This window comes from Prunus mume, linkage group LG8, assembly GCF_029339155.1.
Source record: "Prunus mume cultivar Tortuosa linkage group LG8, ASM2933915v1, whole genome shotgun sequence".
NCBI lineage: Eukaryota > Viridiplantae > Streptophyta > Magnoliopsida > Rosales > Rosaceae > Prunus > Prunus mume.
The window spans coordinates 13,934,392-13,953,833 of NC_142705.1; the positions used below are offsets into that span (position 1 = coordinate 13,934,392).

Consider the following 19,442-nt stretch of genomic DNA (forward strand, 5'->3'; position numbering starts at 1 on the left):
ACCAAATGTTAAACACTTTCTAACTAATATCGTAATCACCTGTCTAAATACATATTTCCCTCCCTCAGGCAAAGGTTCTGATGCTCTTGATTGTATACTAACGCTTCATAGTTATGTAAGGAGCTTGTAGCTCAAGTGATTAAGAGTAATTATCCATGTACCTGAGGTCATATGTTCGAATCTTCACCCCTCAATATTTGTTGTATAAAAGAAAAAAATATTGATAGTTATAAGGGCTTACATGTATCTTGTTAGAATGCTTTCAAAATTAGCAAACCTAATATATATGTCGCTCTGGAATTTGAAACACTGCAAATTATTGAATTTGTAAACTTTTCAGCCTCCTGGCCATCAAATTCCATCCTCCTCTTGTACAAATTCAAACCTCCTCTATAAACAAAAACAAAGGAGGGGCCAACATGAATAATTTGATGTGGTGTATGGGACCCCCCAGTAATGGGTCAAGGGTGTGGCCTCTCTCCAAGACAAGAAGGGACATATCATGTCTGTATAGGACTAGGCTGAACTAAACATATTGTATGATCTTATATAAAAAAAACATATTATATGATATAAAGGCTAACGCATACATGGAAAAGCCAGAAAAGTCACATACCCTGCTCTAGGAAAATCTTTCTTCTTGTAACATTTTCTTTTGTGGACAAGATTAAATATATTGTGCATAAAAATATGTTGTCATGAGGTGAATTGTTTTTTTTAATTAACGGGAGAGAAAAATTGCGTTTGAGACATCTGATAATATTGAGAAGAGAAATACCATTAAACTATAAAAACTGGTTGGTACATGATTATGGAGTTTAGAATCAAAATCACAACTTTCTTTTTGGTTTTTTCAAAGAATTTATCATCAGGTTATACGGGTCAATAATAATTTTATTACAATTTAGAAGCATTTTTGTATCTATCTATCAAGAGATAAAAAAAATACAATTTTTTAAATAAAGATCAAAACAACAAGACCGAAAAAGTCTAAAGTAAAATGAAAGCAATTATATGTTATTATTGATAATTATTATTTCATTCATATTAGTCATTATAGAACCATAATGAGTTGTTATTTATATGCATAAACAATAACAAACCACTCGATTAGCAAATAAAGAAGAAAACAACAACAAACCTAAATCAAGCCGGGAATTCTGCAGGGATGAAGGATTACATACGAAGATTTAGAATACAGGCATACTCTGGTTTTGGCATCCCTTAGAGAATACTATAGTTGTGGGGTTGATTAGAATGTGACGTTTTTTAAATTATGGGATTCCATGGCGTGGTTGATTTTAGGGTGTGAAGTACAAAATAAAATAAAAACGTGCATTAGGCTAAGATGGCACCTATATGGTCATGGAAATGCCTTATTACTCCTATTGGCAATAATTTTATAAGCATGAAGCTTGGATTACCTGCCAAATTGCATTATATTAACAATGGTCACGTTAACAATTTTTTTTGGGCACGTAAACATACTTTGTTTGGGTGCCATTTATTATCATTGTTTTTAACATCAGGACGTGAAATACCACTCAATCAAGAGTTAATTGATTCACATAAATATTTCTAAGTTTATGACTGATCAACAAGCATGTAAAAGATGGTGTAGAAAGATTCCATTACAAAAAAGGATGATGTCCAAACTATACCTAGTTTGCAATTCTAAAACTAGTGAACAAAACTATAAACCTCTTTAATGGATTTTAGAAATTGTTTATGTGAGTTCATAGTGCTCATCATTTGTTTATGCGCCATTTCATTATAGGGGGAAAATGGGCCTTTCCTGTATTAATATTTATCATAATTTCTTTGATTTGAATGGGTCCTCTCTGTGTGAGAGAGAGAGAGAGACAACAGTCAAAAGGAAATTTGTGGTTGCATTGCATCAACAAAATCCTGTTTGTTGTACTATGGATATTGAATAGAGGCCATCCCATCGCCACCTTCCCTTCCCCCCTAATGAATCACCCTTTTTTCACTTTCGAAGGACATGACTCCACCCACCCACCTTCTACTCTACCAATGGCATGTGCATGAGTGATGGTGTGGGGAAACCACTTTAGGGGATTGTCATCCATATGAGTATGACCACAAAGAAAGGAAATAAAAAAGGACTGTAAAAGCAAATGGTATTTCTCTGTGCAATCTCTATTGATTGAGATTGGGCTCCCCCTTTACTAGACATGCATCATGACCCTTGTAACATGGTTGTCTCACCTCTCTCACCTCTTTCGGGCACAAATGTCCTCTCTCTCTCTCTCTCTCTCTCTCTCATATGTATTTTCCAGTCCTACTCCGTCACTCATATTCATAAAGCCTAATTCCCATCCAGAAATCTCTTTTATTTTATTTTTTATAATACAAGTGATAGTTTAAAAAATTAATCCACACCCCAACAGGTCTGTCTAGGTAGAAAATAGTCTTAACTTGTAGATTAGTGGTTTCAATTTTGATCCCCATGATGCCTTAACAGAGCGTATGTGTGTGTGAAACTCCTCTTCCCTTGTAGTTTAAATTATCACTTGTATTAAATATATACACACACTCTATGAGAATGGAGATTCAAATTTGAGCGCAAAGAGGAGCTCATTGATATAGCCAACTAGCTTAATCGAGGTCTGCTTCTCCTACTCAAATTTAAAAACAGTTAACAAAGACATTTGTACACATCCTGACTTTTGGACAGCCCATACCGTCTATTAGTATGACCCAAAACATAGGGCTTGAACAATTCTGAGGATAGGGCGACGTGGAATTTGGTTATAAAGGTTTTGGGCTATGGGTCAACTGGTCCTCTTTTGGATTATTTGTTATATTTAATCTGTCATTTTATTGGGCTACTATTCTCAAACTAAGTTCTTGAGGAAAAATATGATAGGTAAAGTAAATACCCAATTAATGAAAGTCGCCTTTGATAACCAGTTTAGTTTTCTTTTACTGGAAACATAATAACTATTTTCTGTTTAAAATAAAAGAAAAACTGAAAATTGTTTAAAACTTGTTTAGTAACAGTTTTTTTTAGTTTTATATGGAACGTGGAAATGAATTTATTTTTGGGGCGAAATTATAGATTTGAGGTCATAAAAATGAACATGCATGTTACAAAGAACTTGTAGAAATTTTCGGTGAGTTTTTCGAAATTAAGATTAATTTTTGGTGAACTGGATGCAGTGGTGGATCTAACAAGGGACGAGTGAAGGCTATACCCCCCACTCACCCTTATTGCTACCCTTGAAGTCTCCCATAATGTTCTTTGAAGTTCTGCTTGAAGGGGGCAAAGTCTTTGAGAAAAGTCTTGAGAGAAAATAGGAAGGGGGCAATCTGTTGACAAAAATAAGTGACAGATCTAAAAGGGACAAAGTGTTTGAAGTTAGTTTCATTTCATATGTCAATATTGGGCACAAATATTTTGGCGTGGGTTCTAGAAATTTATTATTTTTCTCTTAAAACTAAATGCTTTGCGCTTTCACATTTCGCCCCCAACACGAAAAATTCCTTAATCCACCACTGGTTGGATGTACCGAGGCTCGGACTAGGTCAACGGGGGAATGCAAGATTCGACCAGCCAATTCCAAGTCAAGAGGTCCCAGATGCAAATTTTAGGATTGAAGTGCAATGTATGTTGGGTGATGTAATTGGTGAATGAGAAAGAATGGTAAAAAAAAAAATGAAAAATGAAAAATTTAGTACGAGGATCTTGCATCATTCCTCCACAATAGGTAGGTGCAGGGCCCTTTCTTTAAGAATTCCTTAATGATGAGAGTAAAATTTAACGGAGAACAATTATCAGTGCCAATCTGATTGTATTCCTGTTTTTGCAGCCTGATGACAAGAGTTATATATTCGAATGTAAAGCCACCAAAACTTTTGATGTAGCTGAGGAGACACCTCATAATAATAAATAAATAAACAAATAAATAAAGATTATCATAATATTAAGGTAGTTTGAGAAGATGTTATGGATGAAATAATTCATCACATTGCATATATACAATACTGGAATTAGCAAGCGATACAAAGAAAGTAAACAAAGTCGTTGTGCACACCACACCACACATGTCCACAACTATTATTTACAAAGACGATTCTTTTATTTTTGGTCGTCCACTCCACAACTTGAATAAAATAAAATAAAATAGATATAAGCAGGAAACAATCCAAACTAAATAAAACAAAACCCGAACACAACACAACAAACAAACAAGGGGAAAGAAAGAAATACTAAGATAGCTGAAGAAAGAAACTAGAAATTAGTACAGAACAAACACACGAGAGGGATCCACCTTGTTTGCATCTATTATATATCGAGAAATCAATCCAACCAGTGAAAGGAAACATATGGCACATGAGAAATCTTGGGCCAATCTTCTCCAATGTCACGCTGGCATCTCCTCTCCAATTCAGGACAATCAACAATCACAAGATCTCTTAAGGAGGTAAGAGAACGCATCCTCCTCTGGCAGAGACGACAATTTTTGACATGAACCAATGACCAACTTTTTGAGTGATGTGAAACTTGCCAACCACTCGGGTAATGCCTCCAAATTCTCACACACGTCAATAGCCAAGAATTGAAGGGTGTTAGCCACTCCTTGAAGCCATTCAGGCAATGCCACCATCCGTGGTAAATTTATAATCCACAATTTTTGAAGCCTCAGTGGAGTTCCTTGATAATTTACTTTCCCCAAATCCAGTTGTTCACATTTGTCTAGCACTAGAGTCCGTAAGGAAGCAAGATAGCTCGTTTCACATGGCAAAGAGGTTAAATTACTACACTTGACAATACCAAGAAATTGAAGTGATTTCAAGCATCCCACTCCATTCTCTGTCAAACTTGTTTGTTTCGTCGTTAACCAAAGTGATGTGAGGCTGATCAATTTGCTTACATCTCTGGGCAACTCTTCAAGATTTCCACATCCATCAAGATCGAGACTTTGCAAGCTCTGCAGTTTGCAAATTGTATTGGGGAGTTTCGTTATTGCTTCATTATAACTCAAGTTTAGATTTCTCAAATGTTTCAAGGAACCAATGGAACTTGGCAACACTTGTAATGAACATCTAGGTAACACAACCACTCGCAAATACTTGAGTCTTGAAAAGCAAGTGTACATGAAGGATTCATCAATCTTTGTTTCCTCTGCTGTTATAGTCCGCACTTTGTTCAACTTTTGCAAGGTTGTTAAAACATTTTGGTCAGCTTCCAAAACTGTCAAATGTCTAACATTTTTAGATATGTCTTTGGTGTTTGCAGACTTCACTGTAAAACACTCACCTTGTGCAATTGATTGTACAAGATCATGCATATCAAATTTGAAGAAAATATGATTATCAATAACGTTTTGAAAGAAGGATCTCGCCCATAAATCCTTAAAATACAGCTCCCCAATGTCTTCCAACTCCATATTCCCATGAACATGATACTGATCAAGGATTCCATGTGCTATCCAATATCTGATCAATTCATAACTACTATATTTAATCCAATCCTTCTGAAGATGGGAACAGTAAGCAAGACATTGTCTCAAATGAGGAGGCAATTGGGTATAACTCAATTTCAGAGCAGGTAAGATGTGACCAGCACCTTCCCCTTCTAATTTCCATATCTCAGAATCTCTCACCAATTTCCATTCTCGTTCATCGGTCTTTGAGTATAGTTGACTCCCTAAAGTTTTCACTGCCAGTGGAACCCCTCCGCACTTTCTGACAATATCCTTTCCCATTTCAAAGAGGTTAGGATAGCCTTTATCACGTCCCTCTTTAAAAGCACATTCTACAAACAAAGACAAACAATCCTTGAAAGAAAGAAATTCTAAATTAATGCTTGTTGGAATGGTACCCATCATCTCAGCAACCGAGGTATTTCTTGTTGTCACTAAAATCTTACTTCCTGACTTGGCTCCCTTCTATCAATAAATCTCTTAACTCACTCCATTTAATAGGATCCTCATTCCAAACATCATCCAAAACAAGCAAAAATTTATTATCCTTTAAAGCACGACGTAGCCTTCCTTGCAACTGATCCAGACTCAATTTATCACCCATCTCTGTATCTAATGCAGAACTAAGAATCATCTTTATCAATCTAGTAATTTCAAAGTCCACTGAAACAGACACCCACATCCTCTTTTGGAAATGCCCAACACCCTTTCATCATCGTACACCAACTTGGCAAGCGTGGTCTTCCCTAAACCTCCAATCCCCACTATAGGAATAACAGAGACATTCCCATTCCCACTTTGATCATCATCACCTTGTTCCATCAAGAGATTTACAATTTGTTTCTTCTCAGACTCTCTACCAATAACCTTTGAAGCACGAACGAAGGAGTGGGTCACATTCACTCTTTCATGATGATCACCACCACCTCCATGATGATCAATACTAGTGAGAGAATCAAATATAGCCTTATTGGACTTGAGCTCATCTAACCTCTCTCTAATCTCCTTGATTTCTTGACCTACTCTCAAACGGAATGCAATTGGATTAGAACGAGAGAAGAAACGGCGTACCTTTCCAGTTGTGCCATGAAATGTTTCCACCACTTCCCTCCGCAAAGCTTCGCACTCAAACTCATCCAACAAATCCTCGGCATCAAGAAATACATCTTTAAGCTGTCTTAGCCAACTGCGTATCTGCTGGTTATGAGCTTGCTTCTGTTCGGCATCCAAGATGAACATCTTTGATGGTGGACATTGTGCGCTGAAGCTTTTTCAGATCAGCTTTAACGCCCCATGCCAAGCAGATCTGCTCAGAAGCAAAGGACCCGAGCTTTTCAATGAGTTTGGTTGCCAAAGGAAAGGCAAGATCAGCCATGGTTCTGTTGAGGAGGTGAATACAAGGGAATTGGGATATATTGTTTTTAAACGGAGTATATGAATTTCAATTAACTGAAATAAAAATATGTCTTCATATAGAAAGGCAAGATGAGGGGAAGACAAAACAAAAGTATAAGATACCTAAGCCTCAATTACTGGACAACAAGTCACCCAAAGACGTTGCAGTGCAGATTCTATGAAGCATAAAGAATTAGGAGGGCAAGTCTTTTAGTTCAATGTGGAAGTCTCAAACTTGCAAGCTAGAAATTTCCAAAATTTTATTTAGAAATAACAAATCCATCCAAAATTTCCAAAATTGCGAATACTACTGACACAAGTATTAACGTAAGATTTAATTTATTGTTGGGGCAATTACATTTAGAAAGTTTTTTTTTTTCCTTCTGTCTTTACTGGCGAATTCAAGTGCATATTCTTGTTCTTTGCTTGATCTTTAAAGAAAAAAAATAGGGAAATGCAGCATCTATTCGTCAAAGTCTAACCTAAGCAATGCCTTCCTTTGTTGCTTAGTTTTTTTTTGGTCGAAATTCTTTGTTGTTAGGTTAGGTTAGAATGCAAACAAGAGTCCCCACTTATCATCAATTTTGTGAAATCCAACCGACGGAGAGAGGTGAGGGAGAGAGAGGGGCGACTAATGAAGTACAAGTAGTATGCCCAATTCAAGTATATATTCTTGTTCTTTGCTTGCTCAACACTTATAACCAAGTCCTTCATTCAGTTGATCACACTAGCTAAGTTCCAAACCATAAAAACCCAAAAACAGAGAGAGTAAAGCGGGGCACTCGGCATCTAATCTTTGATGTCTAACTTAAGTAATGCCTTTCTTTGTTTACCATTAGAGGCATATAATATCGGTTTCTAAGAGAACCTTGGTGAAACATGGCCTTATCTCGATAATATATATGTATATTTTGATATTATAGGTTTTGCTTGAATTAATCATGAATGGGTATTTTAGGAATTATGGTAGGTGGAAAGATAGAATTGTATTTTTTTAAATTTATATGATGAGTGAAAAGATAAAGTGGGTGAGGAAATAGGACATAAGGGTGGAAATAGCAGGACTCTTAAAATAATAATAAAACTGATTGGATGCATGCTTTTTTTAGTGTCACTTTTGACGTCCAAAGTTCCAGCCTTCATTCGACGTTAGTTTTGGTATTTTGGTTGGAGTAATAGGAGGAGCTATTTCTTATGGTTAGATGCTTATGTGGCAATTTAAACACATCAGTTAGAGATGCTCTTAAGTCTTGCTTAAGCTACTTAACATAACTCCTAATTAACATTGTTCACGAATGTATCAAAAGCAATAGGTCGCAAAAAAAAGTGAGAAGCAATTAATACCACACGAATGAAATCATTCCAATACTCGTGTATTAATAAACAAGGATGGAGACAATATAGGACCAAGGTGGTCCCGGGCCCCTCCTCAATATTAAAAATAGGGAGCTTCACTAATATACCCAAAATAGGGGCTGAAATTATATAAAAAACCCCACATGGAATGCACTTTAGAAACACACTCAAAACTCATTTACTACATAAGAAATTAGTGTTTAAGTTCTTATAAATTACATGACTGCCATTGATCAATTTAAAAGAAGCCCAACAAAAAAAAACTTAAATAGCACCCAAAATAAGCCCAGCCCAATTTTATAAAAAAACTCAAACAATTCATTACAAACAAAAGGTCTTGAAAACTGTAGTTTCATTAACGTGTCATGTTAATTAATGATTGTAATGTTCTACACTTTTATTGTCATGTTGATTAATTATTGTAATATTCTAGTTTAGAGTAATAACACTGCTCTGTCATGTTGATTAATGGCTGTAATGTTCCAGTGTAGGGTAATAAAACTACTAGTTTCCTATAACATCCTATTTCTAATGCATATTTATCCCTGTAATGTTCAAGTGTAGGGTAATAACACTGCGAGTTTCCTATGATATCCTATTTTTAATGCATGTCTACCCATGTAATGTTTCAATATAGGGTAATAATATTGCTAGTTTACTGTCATGTTGATTAATGGTTGTAATATACCAATTTAGGGTAATAACACTGCTAGTTTATTGTCATGTTAATTAATGGTTATAATGTTTCAGTGTAGGGTAATAACACTACTAGTTTTCTATGATATTCTATTTCTAATGCATGTCTACCCATGTAATGTTCCAGTGTAGGGTAATAACACTGCTAGTTTCCTATGATATCCTATTTTTGATGCATGTCTACCCATATAATGTTCCAATCTAGGGCAATAACACTGCTAGTTTCCTATGATATTCTATTTCTAATGCATATCTACCCCTGTAATGTTCTAGTATAGGGTAATAACACTGTTATTTCCTTATGACATCCTATTTCTAATGCATGTTTACCCCTGTAATATTCTAGTCTAGGGTAATAACACTGCTAGTTTACTGTTATGTTGATTAATGTTTGTCATGTTTCTATTTCTAATACATGTCAACCAAAGAAAAGATGAAGAAAGAACAAACTAGACCAACTCAAAACAAGCTGAGCCCAGATAGTTAATACTATTATGTCATAGAAGTATATTGTTAATACTCTGTCATAGAAGTACATTGTTAATACTTTGTCACAGAAGTACATTGTTAAACAAAAATTAGATTCATAATTGAAATAGTAACAAAAGTTGAATCAATCATCAAAGCTTAAAATACATTTCGAAAATAAACTAAAATCTGAAGAGAAACACATAATTGAAGCAAAAGATAAAAAATGTCAAGTCCAAACTAAACGACGACGACGATAACAACAACGACGATGTGGTGAAAGAGGAGTAGAGCTTGAAGATGAGGAGTAGAGCTAAGAGCATTTGATCGAGGTTTGTTCGAGGTCTTGAACAATCCGAAAAAAGAAAAAATCAATAGAAACACGATTTTAGAACAAGAAATCGAAGGTGAAATATTGAAAAATGTAGATTAAAGATGAAGAATATAGTTGGACCTAAGATTGAGCTTCAATGGAAGTTCCTCTTGCTCTAACACCAGAGAAAACACCAGCGAGAAAGGAGAAAATAAATCTGATTTGGTTTTTTGGCAGATTTGATTTTTTTGGCAGATATGGAAATATTTGGTTTTATAGCAGATCTGGTTTTTTGGCAGATCTGGGCAGATCTGGTTTTCCTATCTTAAATCCATAGTACAAGGACAATATAGGTATTTAACACACAAAATAAACTAAAAAACAACTATTAAATTAAAAAAATTGACAGCTGTCAATTTTTGAGTTTTTTTTGGGTGTGTTTATAGTTTTTAAATGGTGTAGGGTTTCTTTATAAAACTATATATAAGATTGGGTATATAACTAAATTTCTATTAAAAAAAATATTATGCTGCTTTGCATATTATCATAATTTTTTATGTTTAAATAATGCCCAATCCAAACCCTAGCAGAGAAAAAAACCATCTCTCCCAAAAAACCCTCCTAGAGCCGTTTTCACTTTGAGGGGGGAGGAGGCCTTTGTTCTTCCTCTCCTCTCCCCTCTTTCTCTTCCTCCCTCTCTTCTCCAGAGACAAATGGTTTTCTCTCATAGGCGATTGTGATTTGTTCTGATTTTCCTCCAACCATCATAGGCGATTGCGTCTCAGCGTTGGATCTCTACCTGCGTTTTGACGTCGGATCTCTACCACCATCTTTTTTGCGGTTTCTTTATGTTCGGAATAAGTCACAGAGACTCTGTAGGTTCTCTGTGAGTTTTCATCTCTCTTTTGTGAGAGCTTTTCACCTCTCTTTTGTGAGAGCTTTTCACCTCTCCTTTGTGAGAGCTTTTTCCTTTGTGAGAGTTTTATTTGTATTGTTATGGCTTGGTTTTTTCAAGCTTTGTCTATTTTTGATTATTCTGAGTTTGCAATCTTAGTTGGGATGCCTATGCTAGAGTTTATTCGATCCTGCGTGATCGTTAGTGGAGGCGCACTAGATTGTCCTAATTTTGTTGTTCGACCGCTCCGTTATTGTAATCACCCTTTATGGTTAGTTTGTTTTGGCTCCTTGTGGCTAATGACTTTTTTGGCTGAATTATGAATGCAATCCTAGAATTTATAAAAAAAAATAAAATAATGCCCAATCCGAGTTCTTGTGATGCAGAGCACCCATTGGATAATTATAAAAAGCCAGACTGGGTGCCTATAATTTGTCATGTACAAAATGTGTGGGTCTCCTTTGAACCGATTAAGCAAAAATGGCTCAATTGATAGTTAATACACGATAAAACTAATGGACGGTATAATTTAAAGACAAACATATAGCATTAGGGTGTACGTTGTATAATTTTGAAGTCTTGTTGCAATTAATGTGAAGAACGATCTATGCCTGAAGATGCAAAAATTGAATTTGACAGCAACAAGTATAGTTTAGTGAAAAAGGGTTCAAACCCCCATGACATCTTAATAGTTTGTGCAAGAAACCTCTCGCCTCTTGTAGTTTAGACTATTGCCCGTATTTTGAAAAAGAAGAAAAAGTGAAATTGACCATCCATTAATTATAATTTTTTTTAATTCTTTTAGTTTGGCCGTTAAAATTTTTATATTGCTTTCTTGAAAAAGAGAGAGTTTATACTACTTTAAGATGTGGAATCGACATGTTCAAAATCTAAGACAACGCAAAAGAAATTATATTTTGTTCTTGGGGAAAATGGGTGGCTTGACAAAATTTTGTGGTGTTTTTCAAACGGAAGCTAATGGAGGTGGTACAGTAACACTAATATGAAGTTTGGGTGGCAAATTATTTGTTTTCATTGTGAGATAAGGGCATGCATCCCTACTAATGCAAGTAGTATTGTACAAATTTCCCAGTAATTTTTATAATTTCAATCAAGTACCATGTTTTCTTGGAGTACCATACAGAACAAATCAACCATTACCAATTTCAACTACCATGTTATCTTTCACTGGCTAAGTGAGACTCCCCTTGGTATGTATTTTCTTATAAGAACCAATTCAAAATAATGAACTGTATAGTAGTAAACTTTTCTCAGCCGGATTAGTGCTAAATCAAGAACAAAAATGCCAAATTTCTCTTTCTATTCAGAATATTATTCACATTATAATGTTACACAAGGTTATTATTTATCATCCTTCAATCAACTCCAAGCCAGGCCTTCTCATCAACTTGCTTGCATGTATAGCTGCAGCAATGAAATTCTCTTGCTTAATTATCATGTTCTGTTCTTCTGATACACCCACTTGACCACATATAACATAAGATTACAAAAACTCTAGCTATCCTCTTATCACCACCACCAAATCCTACGAAAATTACAGCACTTTGCTTTATTTATTCTTTATCTTTAATAAGATTTATTTTGCATCGACTGGAACCAGGCCATAGCCATTGTTGTCAAGCTGTGGTACATTGTTGTGCATATGACATTGGAGCTAAATTTGTCATCTCTGGATGAGCAGCTCCCAAAACATTGTGTGATTGATCCATTGTGTAGTACTATTATTTGCAAAGATAAGGGCTTAAATAAGAAGATTGTTTTAATTTTGGTGGTCTGAAAGGTAAATATATAAGAACAAACTGATCACGAATGATACAATCCAAACCAAACAAAACACAACTCAAAATAAGAACAAAAACAAGCAAAAGGAAAGTAATACTAGAATCATAAAAGAAACTTGCAGATGGATGGATGATGTAGAATAGCAGTTGCAGAGCACTGACGATCATCTGTCACTTGCAGGAACTAATAGGCACCAACAAAAGACAAGGCACGCCAAGATTACTGGATACGTCAAGAGCTTGGCTCTTGTGCAAATCTTTCCTGGCACATCCCAACAAATTGATGCAAAAAATTGATGATAATCCTTTTCATTAAAGTAAGCATTATAACTGAAGGCAGGAGGAGGACAAGCATATAGATGACTCATCTCCTCCTTAGAGTAGAGGAGAGGAGGAGGAGGAGGAACATGACTCATCTCCTTAAAGTCGTCGATTAAACCAAGGGAAGGAGGAGGAACATATGGCGCACCAAAAATCTTACACAAATCTTCTTCAATGTCGCTCTTAACAAAAATCTAAGGCAAATCTTCTCCAATGTCGCACTCACATATCCTCTCTGATTCCAGACAATTTATGATCTTAAGTTCTCTTAAGGTAGTAAGAGAATGTATCCCCTCTGGCAGAGACAACGATTTCTTACATGAATCAAGGACCGTCTTTCCCAGTGATGTGAATGTTAAACCCCTTCAACCTCGACCCTTGGATTACACAGAGTAACAAGTATTTCTTTATTGAATTATTAGAAACAGTACAATATTCTCAGCATAACATTCTCGCTACAGTAATGGCCTACTATAGCTGTAAAACCCTCATTAACCAATTCGGTTAGAACTAACTTCTTAACTAAACAATAACAGACTAACTATGCTAGCTCATCACTAATCCAGCTCAGCAATGATAAAGGTTCCTAACAGTGAAACTTGTCAACCACCCAGGTAATGCCTCCAAATTGTGACATAGAAACTAGTAAACAAAGGCAACAATAAATAAATATGCAATGCAAATACAAAATAAAACTATTTAAGTTACACCCTTCGAGACTTTAAAGAGTTAAAATCAACTAATTAGTGATTCATTATCAATACTATCAACAAATTCTTTTTCAATGTGAATATCATACAATCAACAAGAAACTCATCCTCGATCTTGTTCCAAAGTCGATTTTTGATAAGTCTCATAGATGAAAATGCACGTTTTGTTATTGCTATAGAAATAGGAAGAGTTAACACCAAACAAATCAATCTATCAACCAAATGGTAGGTGTGTGCTAACCCTGTGTCAAGTAAACACTTCAACAATTCAAAAATGGAATCAAGATTCTTGAAGGCTAGAAGACAGTTTATATCAATCTTATAAAATCCAAATTGTTGATTTTAAGCCTGCAACTCAGTTGTAGTAAAATCTTCAGAATTAAACGTAAAATCTTCAAGATAAAATTTCTCAGCAAGATTGCATATATCATCAATGTTAAATCGCATATTTTTAACTAAAAGAGTGTGTTCATCAAACACTTTACAAATCTCGGTTTTAAGAGTTGATGAATTAGTGTCATGAACACTTACAATATCAAAAAACCATTCTCGAATAAATCCATTATGACCAACAAATCTTAGAATAATGGGAATTTGTTCCTTTTTAGATTCATCAAGTGCTTCACCAATGAGAATACAAATTTTCCATCCCCAACTTCTTCACGAATCTTCTTCCTCACTTTGTTAGCAAACATACTTAGGATCTCCTTTTCTATCATTGGTGCAATACTTAGCATTTCTAGGAGCATTCTCTAAGATGACCTTTTTCAACATCTACATTCATTCTTGAAAAAGCTTTTATCAACTCAATGAAATTAGCACGATTTGACAAGTCATAAGATTCATCATTACCTCTAAAAGTCATCCCTTGATTTGCTAGATATCTAATAACCTCTATTGTGGTTGTAAGTCTCGGAAAATTCTACGGTGCACTTGGCGCATGGATGCACCACTTCTTATGATCGTTGGATGAGTAGTTTGGGCATGTGAAGTAATCCAAAACGTTGCTTGTTGGTTACCGGTTAACTTGTTGCCAAGGTAAAATAAATAAAACAAAAACAATTGCTCTCTCCTTCAGTCAAAGACATTTCAGAGCTGCTCCTCTCATTTTTCTTTCCCTCTGAGTTCGATTATTTCTACAGCTGCTCCTTTCCTCCTTCTGTGACAACGACACAACACCAACAACCACATCTCCTCTCCTCTCAGGTAAGTTAGTGCCCCTATTCTCATTCTTCTATCTCCTTACATCTCTCTGTGAACAGAGCCGCACTGCCTCCTCTTTTCTCAGTCTCTGTCTGATTTTGATTCCTTCCATAGGCTCTCCTCCTTCTGTGACGACGTAGATGAGATAGGGTCGGCGGCGTCATATTCTTTCCTTAATTCCTCTCTCATATCAGTTTAAGGTAAGCATCCTCTTCCTTCGAATTTAGGGTTTTTTTCTGTTAAATTAGGCTTGTTGAGTTAGGGATTCTAAATTGAATGGGGGGTTGAGGTAGATTATTTTTCTATTAAATTAAGGTTGTCAAGGTGGTTCAGACCCTGATGGATTGATAGATTTTGATTTTCTGGATATTTGGTCTAATTTATTTGATTTGTTAATCTTTAAATATTGATAAGTTTGGAGCTCATTTATTGGAATGTATTGGTCTTCAAAGCTTTTTTTTTTGCTCGTGCTTTAACTACCCTGACAAGTTAATTACAGTGTATTGGTCTTTCCTCATTTATTGGAATGTATTGCTCTTATTTTTCTTATATATATATATATATATATATATATATATATATTGGGTTCAGTTCCTTAGTGTGTTTGGCTCCTCTCCCTCCGTAGTAGCAGAAGTTTTTAAGCTGAGAAGCTTTTGTTCTGTATCATCCAACCATGGTGTCTTACTTGTGCATCCTTCGTTTATAAACAGTACTTAAACATTGTTGGAGCAGTGATCAATAACTACAAGATTATCAGCAAAGAAAAAGCAGGCATCTGGAGTCCCGGATTTGCTGCGATTAGATAATGCTCCACATTCAACTTTAAGGCTATATCTGCATTACATGAAATCAGTGAATGCTCAGCTAACTTAAGACACATATAAGAAGAAGAACTATTGTTGGCTAGTGATAGATATTCAATCCAAGCATATAAATATGAAAAAGCAGGAATTGAAGGGAGAGAGATGATGACTTCTTATGACGGAACATCAATCAGGAATCAGGATAGCTAAAAAGTAAAGAGATGTCTACTATTCAACCGATTATCTTCAGAGTCAATTAATGCATATTGGGATGACAGTCAGGTCAAGCATCCCATATTGTTTTGTCTCGTGCAGGTAAGACTACTTTTTCTCTATATTGGTTGTGTTTGAAAAAACAAAAGGAAATTGGGTTCAATTCCTTAGTGTGTTTTGTTTTTTAGTTTCTGGTTTACTTTGTTGGTGGGTGGCATTATGATTCTGCTTTGGGTTGATTTTTTTTTTCAAATTTATGTTTTTTCTGCTAGCCATTAGTTGATGTGTAGATTTACAGCAGCTGCTTCTTCCTGGGTAATCTTCATCGTACATCCCTCCAGATTTATAACTGCTGCTAGTTCTTGGTTTTTTTATTTATATATTTCATTTTTATGCTTTTAGTTGGCATGTTACTAAATTTCAAAAAACTTTAATTATGGTTATGATTGAAAATGCTTCTAAGCTGCATCAGGCCATGGAGTTATGATCTAAACTAGTATTTGCTAAATTGAAAGTTCGACAATGATTGCAGTGCTATTTTATCATATTTGCTTTTGTATTGCAGGGAATTTTGATTCCTAAATTCTTTCCACTGAAATATCATTAATCTTTCCCCTATATTGTAGGGAATTTTGTTTCCTATGGCCTCAAAGCAAAGACTAGGTAATTTGGATTTGAAATGTGTGTACTTTGATTTCTATTCTTAGGTAAATATTCTTGCATGAAGTGTTGTTCTGTTGCATTTAATTTTGTTTATGTAAGTGAAAGCTCAACAACTAATATAAACTTTTAATCATGGTCATAGTAGAAAAAATATAGTGGAGGTTGCTGTGGTCTCTAAGATAGTTGTAGGCCTTTACGAAGGTAGTTCTAACTTCTATTCTATTGATGTGGTCTCTGTGATAGTTTTCATAATGTAGCTGCTTCTTGTTGCTTGTGTAGGGTTGATTTATCACAATGTAGCTGCTTCTTGTTGCTTGTGTAGGGTTGATATGGAAAAGAGATGTGCAGAGAAGGAACGGGCAGAAAAGGGGCACGTGCCTTCTGGTTATTTTCTTCCTCTTACTTTCAAAGTTTTAGTAGGTAGTTTCTTGCCTTTTTATGAATGATTTTCTTAACGCCTTGTCTTTGCAATATGCGACATTTGACTTTAGACAACACCCAATAATTGACATGTGAGTAGTTATCTATAACTCTTGTTTTATTTGGCTTGTATGTTTTCCTATTTACAGGACTTCCCAACCAACTGAACATGAAACTTCACTGCAATCAATGGTACCATGCATATGAAGAGTCCTAATTTACACGACTTCTAAATCTTCTTCATGGGAAAGGGACTCGCTCTTCTTCTTGGGCTTCTTAATTTGAAATTGGTTTTGATTATGTTTTCCAGTTAGGTATTGTTTTGATTTTGATTTTGGATTTGCAGGTATTCCAACTAGCAGCCCATCCAACTTTCCCAGCATCTGATATGGGTAAAATTTTGTTTTTTCTTCAGATTTATCTCTCTGTCTTAGTCTTTCATTTTGGTGAATGGTTGGAGATTTTATTTATTTATTTTAGTGATGCATGAGGAATATATATATATATATATATATTCATTTTGGTGAATTGTTTTTCAGGTTGGGGTAAAAAATTAGGCCAAGTACAAGACTAATATACTATTTTGGAGTCTATTTATTTGGCTACTTGAATTTGTAATATTTTCATTGCATCTGGAGATTCTTTGTTTTAAATTATTATTATTATTATTATTTTTTAATACATAATGACTTGAGATTTTAGAGTTATAATTATTGGTTTTGTAAAGTGAATGTATTGAACAATACTTTCGATTACATGAATGAAGTTTATGTTAGCTTTGATGTAGTAGTACCATTGAGAATAAGCTTTTAAAATAAATTTGATTGTTATATCATAGTTTATGTGCCAATTGAAAGAATCATCCCATTAGCATTGTGAATGGGCATTGTACCATAAAGTTGTATTTACAGATTAGTGTATGAATATTGCCATATTATTGACAGTCTTTTCAATTTTGAGAAAATATATACAATATGTGATTTGTCAATGCAATTGACAAACAGGTAGTGCCATTTGCATTCCAATCGTGCAATTGACAAACAAAGTAGTACTATTCGCATTCAAGTCGAGCAATTGTCATTATCTATGCGCAATTAATTGAAAATGTAAATATAATATGTGATTTGTCAATGTAATTGACAAACAGGTAGTGTAATTTGCATTCTAGTAGTGCAATTGACAATCAAAGTAGTCCTATTTGCATTTCAATCTTGCAATAATCATTGTCTTTGCACAATTATGAAACATAGAATCTCTCACTAATGATAAATCCTTCATAATTAATTGTATGTTCAAAAGGTTGTAATCCATGTGCAAAAAAACTTAGTAGAATGCATAAAAACATTACTTAATAGTGAGTGACCAGTTAAATGGGTTGCTCCAAATTAAAAAAAGAAAAAAAGAAAAGAGAAATTTGAAAAGAAAGAAGGCTTTCCTGCGACTTCTATCTCTTCCTCTTCTTGGCACTTCTGTCTCTTTTGCTTCGCACGACTCGTGTCTCTTCTTCTTGATGTGATCTGTCTTTTTTCCATGGTTGCTCTCTCTTCTTTAGTTGGGCTTGTTAAAATGAAGGTTTGATTATTCAAGAATAGAAGAAAGGAAGGGGAGAGAGAGAGAGAGAGAGAACAGAGAGAGCAATAGAAGAAAGAAATCAAAGCTTCTGTATATTTCTCAATCATCTGAGTACTACAATTGTAAGCTTATATATTCATAGCTTTTGCTTACTGATTAAACACTATTGTTGACTAGCTTTTCTGAAATTCTAACCACTTCACATGATAGCACAGAGCTTCTTGGTTCTATTGTTGTCTTTCTTTGTGGTAGATGTTAAGTGTTAGCTTATGTAATTTGTTTGATGCTACAGACTTATTATATAATGATGTCAAATATGATCATGTATTGTTCTATCTCAATGGGTTCAATGAGTTAATTCCAAAGGAAGTGACTATAAGATGGAAAAGGCACTGATAGATTGGCTCACCTAAGATGAAAAGGTAATAATGTAATTGACAAAAACAATGTAATTGACAAATAGTTAGTCGGAAATTGCAAACGAATAATGCAATTGACAAACAGTTTGTTGGAAATTGCAAACAAATAATGCAATTGACAAACAATTCGTTGTAAATTGTAAACGTGCAGTTATCAAGTGTGTCTATGTTCTTCACTTTTGGCTTGGTTTTCCACATGGTTTCACTTCCCATTCCAAATAGTTTTGTAACCCGAAAGTGAAATTTTTTTTTGGGGCCAAAAAACTCAATATTGTATGTTGTAAATGCGATTTTTGTCCTGTGTAAATATGTTGTAAACTTGTATTTAAAAAAATTTATCAAGTTAAGGAGGGACATTAAAGAAGTAAATTAGGTCCTTACATTGTAAACAAAAGGGTTTACAAAAGTAAGGACTCGTATTACTCTGTTGGACATTTGTGTTCCATTATATTGTAAAATCAATCCTTATTCGTGTAATATCGTAATTTACAAACATAAGGACATTTAGAACAATATAAAGGTAAAGTGGAACATTCGGAAGGTAAATTGGGTCCTTATACTTGTAAACACGGATGTTTACAATATTAAGGTCTCATATTACTCTATATTGGACAGTTATAATCCATAAGATTGAAAAACACATCATTAATCTTGTAATATCATAATTTACAAAGATAAAGACATGTAGTACAATATTAAGGTAACTTAGGACATTAGGAAAGTAAATTGGGTCCTTATACTTG

General features: G+C 34.7%; 1 long non-coding RNA gene and 1 pseudogene across 14 annotated transcripts; one reads left to right on the forward strand and one right to left on the reverse strand.

Annotated features, from left to right (window-relative positions):
* Positions 1-3,918: 3,918 nt before the first annotated feature.
* Positions 3,919-7,139, reverse strand: LOC148914786 (disease resistance protein RGA2-like; annotated as a pseudogene).
* Positions 7,140-14,326: 7,187 nt separating this feature from the next.
* LOC148914787 (uncharacterized) lies at positions 14,327-17,655 on the forward strand. 14 transcript variants are annotated; one of them, XR_016122485.1, is made up of 8 exons: positions 14,471-14,612; positions 14,724-14,809; positions 15,320-15,727; positions 16,191-16,288; positions 16,431-16,489; positions 16,611-16,672; positions 16,858-17,100; positions 17,248-17,655. It is a non-coding gene; the product is annotated as an uncharacterized LOC148914787 (long non-coding RNA). The 14 variants fall into 14 exon arrangements; XR_016122488.1 differs by having other exon boundaries at positions 16,434-16,489; XR_016122484.1 differs by having other exon boundaries at positions 16,252-16,288.
* The last annotated feature ends 1,787 nt before the right edge of the window (positions 17,656-19,442 follow it).